Genomic DNA, 9,690 nt, shown 5'->3' with positions numbered 1-9,690 from the left:
CAGGCAAAACTACAACTCTTATCTTTTATTCCACTCAGAATTTTTCTGATGGAGCTGTTCATTTACCTGAAATCATATGAATGTTCTTACTTCAGTTTTGGTTTCCAGTGTGCTACACTTCCTTAGGTTACTTATATTTTAAGAGAAAATAGCAGAAATAGGGGAATACTTAGCCTGAAGCAGTGAGTTTTTATTGGTAAAATTTTAGGCAGTATGGTATATGGATGGTGGGAGAAGTCTCAGTTGCCCAACATAAATATCTATTTACTCTGGGTGAAATTAGCCAACTAGTAGGGCTTTGCCAAAATACTTTAAAAGCAATGTAAAGTATGAATTACAGAACAAATGCAAAATGGAAGTGACTGATGAGCTCAGATATGGCAGGGTCAATGGTGGGGATTTAGCAGGATATACTCAGTAAGAAGTTCATGAAATTTAATAAAAAGGGGTTTATTTATTTATTTTAGTTTATTTACTTTTTTTTAAGAGAGAGAGAGTGTGAGAGAGAGTGTGCCTGAGGTGGGGGGAGGGGACAGAGGAGGAGGGAGAGGAGAATCTTTTTTTTTTTTTAAAGATTTTATTTATTTATTTGAGAGAGCGAGAATGAGAGAGAGAGCACATGAGAGGGGGGAGGGTCAGAGGGCGAAGCAGACTCCCTGCTGAGCAGGGAGCCCGATGTGGGACTCGATCCCGGGACTCCAGGATCATGACCTGAGCCGAAGGCAGTCGCTCCAAAGGCAGTCGCTTAACCAACTGAGCCACCCAGGCGCCCAGGGAGAGGAGAATCTTAAGCAGACTCCATGCCCAGCAAGGAACCCAACGTGGGTCTTGATCTCACAACCCTGAGATCATGACCTGAGCTGAAATCAAGAGTTGGATGCTTATCTGACTGAGCCACCCAGGTGCCCCAATAGTTTATTTACTTATTTATTTATTAAGTAACCTCTATACCCAGCATGGGTCTCAAACTCACAACCTCAAGATCAAGAGTCACACACTCTTCCAACTGAGCCAGCCAGGCACTTCATAAAATGTGGCTTAGAAGAAACTTACAATATGATGAAAGGTAAAATCATATAACAGAAATGTAGATGTGAATATTGAGTGGAGGGAGAAGGAGTTGAGTTGAAGTATAGATGTATAAGGGATGAAAGTTACGACTTCTCTGATAAACAACCAAGAATTAAATCAATTTTTCAGATATTTTAGGCAAAACAACCTCTCTTGCATTTTTTAACCAACCTATACATTGCAGAACATCAGGGGAGACAAGGTCAAGTTAGAACCACAGACAATGTATTAGAAAATAGATTTGGCTTTGAGTGTGACATCAGGAAAGAAACAGAATTGATCGATTGAAGTATAAGAATTAAACAGCTTTGGAAGGAGTTAAGAAATTACATTGTTTAATTCTAAGAATAGACATAATGTAATGTCCCATTTGTGTAATATATTGATTATATATTTTTGCAACACAAAAAATTTCTGGAAGCTTACACAAAATAATTATTGTGGTTATTTCTGAGGGGAAGATATGGAAGTGTGCGTAGGGCACAAATAAGGAAAACTTTACAAACATTCTGTATACTTCTATATTGTTTGAACATATTCCTTTGAAGATGTATTATTATATAGAAAAAAGTTTAACAATTTTAAAGGACAATATTTAATAAAAGTTTAAGGAAAGATAAAGTCTTGATACTACTTCAAATCGTACTTAAAAATCACAAATAGTGGGGCACCTAGCTGGCTCAGTCAGAAGAGCTGTGACTCTTCATTTGGGGTCATGAGTTCCAGCCCCACGTTGGGTATAGAGATGACTTAAATAAATAAATATACAAAAATATCATGAATAGTATTTCCCTTAGTAGTTATATCAATTTTAGTACCAAATTTGAATTCATTCTTTAAATCAAATACAATGTACACAATGTCAAATGGCTAAGTGCTACCAATTCTTTAAATGGTCCACAAATTAACCCATTTTCATTTCTTTAATAACTTTACTTATTTACTTATTTTTTAAAGATTTTATTTATTTATTTGACAGAGAGAGAGACAGTGAGAGAGGGAACACAAGCAGGGGGAGTGTGAGAGGGAAAAGCAGGCTTCCTGTGAACAGGGAGCCCGATGCGGGGCTCGATCTCAGGACCCTGGGAGCATGACCTGAGTCGAAGGCAGATGCTCAACAGCCAAGCCACCCAGGCGCCCCTCTTTAGTGACTTTAAACCAAGATGTTAAAAAGGCATTAGTCCTTTTGTTCATGAGTTTTAGCAAATAAACAAAATTAAACTAAGGACACTAGGGTTCCTGCTGTTAATGATGGCATACAAATATTTCAATTCCATTCAGCAGTATTTATGAACCATCTGTAATACGCTCTGTGCTAGGCCCTGTGGGATGCAGAGCTGCCCCCCGCCCTTGAACAGCTCAGTGTTATGAGAGAATGTGTTGAGTGCCAGGCGAGGAAAATTGGTCCATGAGGGCAGGGCACTATCCATCTTGTTCACTACCGATATCTGGAGCGCAGTGCCTGATGCGTGACAAGTAGAACCTCAATGCATGTTTATTTATTGAATTATTAAATGAGAGCAAGATGGGGAGAAAACAAGGAGAACATGTAGCATTAGGTACCGAGGTCAAGGCCAGGGAGCTTTGAGAAGGGTGTTGTGGATGGACGCAGTAAAGGCAGGGGTTGCATACTCCATAACACAGGCATCTTTGTGAGTATAAAAGGCATTTATGTGTTCAATGTAAATATATAAAATATCCCACAACTTTTGTAACCTGTTTTTTGGTCCCTTAATTTTTACTATACCCAGATTCTCAGCAGATGAAAACATGCTCAGAGTTAGCTAGTTTCTACCATCGATGGTTACAGGGCTGAAGACAAGCCTGAACTCGGGGCCAGAGCCATACCCTTCGTTGGTGAGGAAATCATTGCTTTAAAAAGGTCCCCCAGTCTAACTCCCTTTTTGCCATTTGGTTCCTGATCGCAGCACCGCTGTAAAGACAATGCACACGCGGGCTCTTTCACCTGCCTCTGCTACTACTTTCATCCAAGGCTGCAACTCGGGGAGAACGCTTTGTAGAGGGTGATCCGCTGCTCCTGCTCCCCATTGGCTAAGGCTCCAGTGCTTGAATCTCTCTCAACCTCTGGGAGGCCTTGATTAGGAGTCAGAAACCATTTCCATGGAGTGCCAGGAGTCTGTTTGCGGTACATGAAGGATGAAGGGTGATTGTGATCCCAGAGACTGTGGCTCGGAAGCACATTTTTGGTCTTAGAGCAAAATATATTCTCTTTAGAAAGAAAAAAAAATCAGAAAAAAAAAGTTTAGCTTGGCTCTTTACATGGAAAATGTTTCTGCATTATAACAATAAAAAATATACTGCATGCCCTTTTTAACATTCTTTCATGTTCACTTCACTCTTCCTTTGCTTATCTCTTACTGGAGCGCCCTCCCTATCCTCCCTGCTTCCCTAATGTCCTTTGCTACCAAACATTCATTCCTCCACTTCTGGGAATATTTCACCAGATATCTTTTTTATTTTATTTTTTTTAAGATTTCATTTATTTATTTGACACAGAGAGACACAGTGAGAGAGGGAACACAAGCAGGGGGAGTGGGAGAGGGAGAAGCAGGCTTCCTGTGAGCAGGGAGCCCGACGCCGGGCTCAATCTCAGGACCCTGGGATCATGACCTGAGCCGATGGCAGACGCTTAATGACTGAGCCACCCAGGCGCCCGCACAAAATATCTTTTGAGAAGGCGCCTCCCCTGTTTTTGTCACTGGTTTTGGTGGGATTGACTCTATTCAGAGCTCTAGAGGTAGGCCCAGATTGTTGTTGTTGTTTTTAAGATTTTATTTATTTATTTGTCAGAGAGAGAGAGAGCAGCAGGAGAGGGAGAAGCAGGCTCCCCACTGAGCAGGGAGCCTGATGCAGGACTCCATCCCAGGACCCTGGGATCATGACCTGAGCCAAAGGCAGGCACTTAGCCTACTGAGCCACCCAGGCATCCCGGCCCAGATTGGTTTAAAAGCAATTACTACTTCTGTCTCTCCCTCTGCCTGCCGCTCTGCCTATTTGTGCTCTCTCTCTACCTCTCTGTCAAATAAATAAATAAAATCTTAAAAAAAAAAAAAATAAAAGCAGGGGCGCCTGGGTGGCTCAGATGGTTAAGCGTCTGTCTTTGGCTCAGGTCATGATCCCAGGGTCCTGGGATCGAGCCCCGCATCGGGCTCCCTGCTCAGTGGGGAGCCTGCTTCTCCCTCTCCCTCTGCTTCTCCCCCTGCTCATGCTCTCTCTCTCTCTCTCTGTATCTCTATGTCTCGAATGAATAAATAAAAAAAATCTTGAAAAAAAAATAAAAGCAATCACTATATCCCTTTGCCCAAATCACCATGATTAGTTTAAGGACTGACACACAACCCAATTCGAGCCAGGGAGGTGCTAGATTTCATTTATTAGGGATTCCGGGAAAGAGGCACTTCCTTGTTTTCTCTCCAGGCCTACTGGAAAAGACCCTGTCTTCTGGAGGATGTGATATGAAGTATGAGGTCTAGAACTATGGCATACATTTTGCTGCCAGGAGGGAAACCAGCTAAAGAGCAAAGTTAATATTATCTCTCATTCCCTTTACCACAGACTTGGGTATTTTAGTACTAAATCATATCATTAGAAAATGGGCATAGTTATTTATCAATATTATAATAGGATAATACCAAATATTGTCATTAGAACTCATGGCTAGATTTAAAGATTTTATTAGATTTAAATCCTAGAAATGCCACTCTCAAGGTATATGATGTAAGGAAAATTCCTTAAATTTCCCATGCCTCTGATTTCTCATCTTTGAAATGGGAATAATAAAAGTATTTATTTGTTGTAGAGATTTTCACTTCTGGGGAAGCAGTGGACAAAGCTAATGTGGAAAATCCACCACAAACAGAAATACTGGATAAAATACAATAACAGCAGTGAAGTCTAATGCAAATTTGAGGTTGGAAAAAAAAAGTTCTTCTGTGTCATGATTGAAAAGTATCTTACTCTTCTAAAGCTTAATTCAGATAGTATCTTCTTCAAAGGTTTAAAGTGTACAAGTCAGTGGTTTTTAATCTCTTCACAGAGTTGTGCATAATTAATTTTAGAGCATTCTCATTACCCCCAAAAGAAACTCACCCCTTTAGCCATTACCCCTCAAACTCTCTGAGCCCTGCTAGCCTTAGACAACCGCTAATCTACTTTCTGTCTCTATATTTGCCTTTTCTAGACATTTTATATAAATGGAATCATACAACATATGGTTTATGTAACTGGCTTCTTTCACTTAGCATAATACTTTTAAAGTTTATTGATATAATAGCCATGTATATCAGTACATTGTTTCTTTTTTATTGCCAAATAATATCCCATTGTTTGGATATACCACATTTTATTTATCACTTCATCAGTTGACTGACATCTGAATTCTTTCCACATTTTTGTTATTATGAGGAATGCTTCTATGAACATTTTCCAACTTAGCTGTGCCTCAGTACCCAGACATTTGGTCAAACACCAGTCAAGATGTCATTGTGAAGGTATTTTTCAGATGATTTAACATTTAAATCAGTAGACTTTGAGTAAAACAGATTATTCTTTATAATATGGATGGGCCACATCCAATCAGTTGAAGGCCTTAAAGGAAAAATGGCTGACATATCCAAAGGAGGAGTCTTCACATTGCTTTCAGAGTCAAGCTGCAACATCAACTCCTTCCTGGGTCTCTTATCTGCTGCTCTCATACTCACAGGAGCTAATTTCTTAAAATAAATCTCTTTTTTTCTCTCTCAATCTTTTGCTGTCACTTAGGTTACAAATTCTTTAAGGAGAGGCTGTTTAAACTTATTCAATCTTCTTTGGAATAATTATCGCAAAGCTGGACAGAAAATCTTGTTAATCTATGAAAAGTAAGTGAAAGAATGTTAGCATATCCTAATAAGCATAAACAATGTATTTGTTGATCCATCATTATAAGCTATGGAATTAAAAATGATTACAGTTAGTTTCATTTGTATAGTACTATTTTGGTTCAGGAATTTTTAAAATTTTTATTTATTTATTTATTTATTTATTTATTTATTTATTTATTATGGAATGCTTCACGAATTTGTCTGTCATCCTTGTGCAAGGGCCATGCTAATCTCGGTATCGTTCCCATTTTAGTATCTGTGCTGCTAGCCTGGTTAAGGTATTTTAAACTGGGGGCACCTGGGTGGCTCAGATGGTTAAGCGTCTGCCTTTGGCTCATGTCATGATCTCCAGATCCTGGGATCGAGCCCCATGTCCGGCTCTCCCTGCTCAGCAGGGAGTCTGCTTCTCCCTCTCCCTCCTGCCTCTCCCCATTGCTGCTGCTCCTCTCTCTTTCTCTCTCTGTATCTCTCTGTCTCAAATGAATAAATAAATTCTTAAAAAAAAAAGGTATTTTAAACTGGGTTTAGAATAAGCTGTTTCATTCTAAACCTAATATTTTTTTTCTTTCAATGTAGTTTGAATTGGTTTCCTGTCACTTGAAGCCAAAGAGTTCTAAATAATATACCTACCTCCCATAAGGATAGAACAGCATATAATAAAACAGACATAAGATAGGTTCATCAAAATAAGGATTAAATGAATATGAGGTATGTAATAAAACGGGAGGAAGAATGGTCTTACCAGAAATTCCAGGCTAAGGATAATTGCTGTAATTGAGAACAAAATTTATCTTTTTTTTAAAGATTTTATTTATTTATTTGACAGAGAGAGAACAAAATTTATCTTGACTTTCTTAGCAACAAAGGAAAAAAGGAACCTCAATAAATTACCTCATTCTCATTGTCAAATAAAGGAAGCCTATTTCTTTATCAAGATAATGGAATATTATGCAACCATCAGAAAGAAGGAAATCTTGCTGTTTGAGACAACATGGATGGACCTTGAAGGCATTATGTTAAGTGAAATAAGTCAGACAGAGAAAGACAAATACTGTGTGATATCATTTGTATGTGGAATCTAAAAAAGCCAAATTCATGGAAACAAGAGATTGTGATTTATAGACCATAAGGTATTGGGAGCCAAGAAACAGAGGTTTGGTGACCAGTAAAACAGAGTTTGTCCAGGGAGAGGAAGTGAGTCTGTGGTGCTGTCCTTATGGGGTAACTGGGGTGGACTGTCCAAATTCTACCAACAGCAGGAGGCTCAGCACAGAGGCAGGTACAATATGAGCTGCCCTGGTTGGGTGAACAAGTTACTGAAGCCAGCTGAAGAACTTGCTCATAAATTCACAGGAAACTTCTAGAAAGAACTGGAAGAGGGGCGCCTCGGTGGCTCAGTTGTTAAGCATCTGCCTTCGGCTCAGGGTCCTGGGATCGAGCCCCGCATTGGTTTCCCCGCTTAGCGAGAAGCCTGCTTCTCCCTCTCCCCCTTCCCCTGCTTGTGTTCCCTCTCTCGCTGTGTCTCTCTGTGTCAAATAAATAAATAAAATCTTAAAAAAAAAAAAAAAACTGGAAGAGCATAAGGGGATTGAGATACCTTACAATAATGGTGGCTGCCAGAATCCGAGAAAGGGTGTTTATTAATGTTGATGTGATCATATGTGATGTGTGAGGTCTGAGACACAGAGATTACACGTAATCTCGCTGGTGAGGTCTGAGACACAGAGATTACACGTGATATACCAAAGGGTATGTTTCCAAGAACTAAAAGAAATATTGCGGTAACTACATAAAAAACTAGAAATGATTTCAAATATAATATCATGTCCTTCAAAAACAGAATGGGCACAGTTGCCTTTGTAGTAAGTTTACTCTGTTTTCAACTCATTGCTTTCCAGTCAAATTTCAGAATCTTTCCTTGATCAAAACGGTTTGTATTTTAAGCATGTAGCTAAGCTAAAGACATTTTTTTTTTTTTTACCTCCTTTCTCTGTGAAAGACATATTATATTGATCTATATCTGTATCTGTCTCTACATGCGTTTCTATTCAGGGTAAATTTTGAATTTGTTTGGGGAAGACAATATTTAGCATAGTCGTTATAAAGAGACTCAGGTATCATACAGAGCTCTCGATCTCTTAGGAAGAGAAAGTAGGAGTAAATCAGGTGTGAGAGTGGGCAAGAGTGCTAACAATGAGTATGAAGAAAAGCAGACCAACCTGCTCCTCTGTGGTGCTGTGGTTCAGGTAGGTCAGGGGGATTGACAGATTCATAGCTTTTTAAAAAACATTGCTTCAAATTTGCCTCCATTTGGGAAGAAATTACTAGTGGTAGTCCTTGGCCTTGTTTTGTTTTGCGTTTTTATTGGTGACTTGGATGGCAACATGGAAAGCATGCTCGTCATACTTATCAATGTCACAAAGCTGGCAAAGGTCGTTTGGTGACAGACTTAATGTCCAGGAAGTTCCTGGTAGGCTGGAATGTGAGAAAAAATACCTACAAATAAAATTTAATGGAATTAAATAGTCAACTAATTAACATTAATTAAAATCAAGTAAGATGAAATCAATTGCATTCCTAATACACCCAGCTTGACCACTTTTCATGGAAGAGGAAACATGATTTAGTAGGATGAGGAGACAGCTAAGGAAATCAGTACCATATGACCTTGTAATGACACAGTATTTTGTCCAAAGTGGAGCTGTAAAGGGTACCACTCTGGGGTTGTGTTCCGATGCTGCCTGAAGCATGAACAGCATATGGATACCCACCTTTCAGAGATGTTGAACAAGTAGGCCCCCAGACATGGCAGAAGACAAGGACGGAGAGAGATCTGGAAGCCACGTGACGAGATAAGGATTCAGCATATCCAAGATGTTCATCAGGGAAAAGAGAGTCTTCAGGGAGCATGTGACCAGGATGGTCGGTTCATTGGAAGGGAAGTCATATAGAAGGCCACTGTTATTATTTTGTCTGCCTCCAGAGGGCAGAAACAGGACCATTGGGGGAAAGTTGCAAGGAGGCAGGTGTCTGAAGACTTGGTACAGATCTGGAGTTGCTGATAAAAGGCTGTCTCGGCAAGAAACATTTCCCTCTTCCTGGTGGTGTTCGGGCTGGGCTGGGTGCTTAGCCGTTGTGGACATGGGAACAAAGATTGTGCTTTGGGAGGACGAGCAGGCTGAAAACCTTTTGCTCCCTACCAACCCTGTGATTTTCTGAGCCCTAGCTGTCATACAGCTTCTACCTGGATAATTTCTGATAACTGTGGGACAGATATTCTTGTTTGAAATGACTTAGAAAAATTATATATATATATATAATTATATATATCGAACTACAATTTGCCCTTGTCTTACCTTGAACAATAGTGAAGAAGGTGAAGCTACTACCCTGACTGGTTGCATTGTTCTGGAGAAGTGGGTTTGACTGCAGTTGCAGCGTTGCTCTTAGATTGTGTTGTTGACTGAGCTGGCTGTCCTTTCCTCTAGTTAGTACTCTAGTAAATTCTGAATCCTCTTCAAAACAGGATTAATTGGCTTTTTGTCAATGTTCATATTGAAGCTGGTATCAGATCTGGCTCAGGACATCAGAACAAGAAGTAAATGCAAAGAGTTAATGCCCTCTATCTAAGGTCAAGATTGGGTTTCAAGATTAGAGGCAAGACTGAGCCTGCCTGCGAGAATCTAGCAACCCTAGTTATGGGCAAAGAAAGGAAGGAAGCATATTGAGACTGAGA

The 9,690-nt window shown here is 39.7% G+C and overlaps 1 pseudogene; it reads right to left on the bottom strand.

Moving 5' to 3' along the window:
• Positions 1-6,127: 6,127 nt before the first annotated feature.
• On the bottom strand, positions 6,128-6,225 carry LOC112834506 (U6 spliceosomal RNA; annotated as a pseudogene).
• Positions 6,226-9,690: the final 3,465 nt, after the last annotated feature.

Source organism: Callorhinus ursinus, unplaced genomic scaffold (assembly GCF_003265705.2).
Source record: "Callorhinus ursinus isolate GAN/ISIS: 27379988/994484 unplaced genomic scaffold, GSC_fseal_2.0 scaffold1, whole genome shotgun sequence".
Taxonomy (NCBI): Eukaryota; Metazoa; Chordata; class Mammalia; order Carnivora; family Otariidae; genus Callorhinus; species Callorhinus ursinus.
This window is presented reverse-complemented; position numbering and strand designations above follow the sequence as displayed.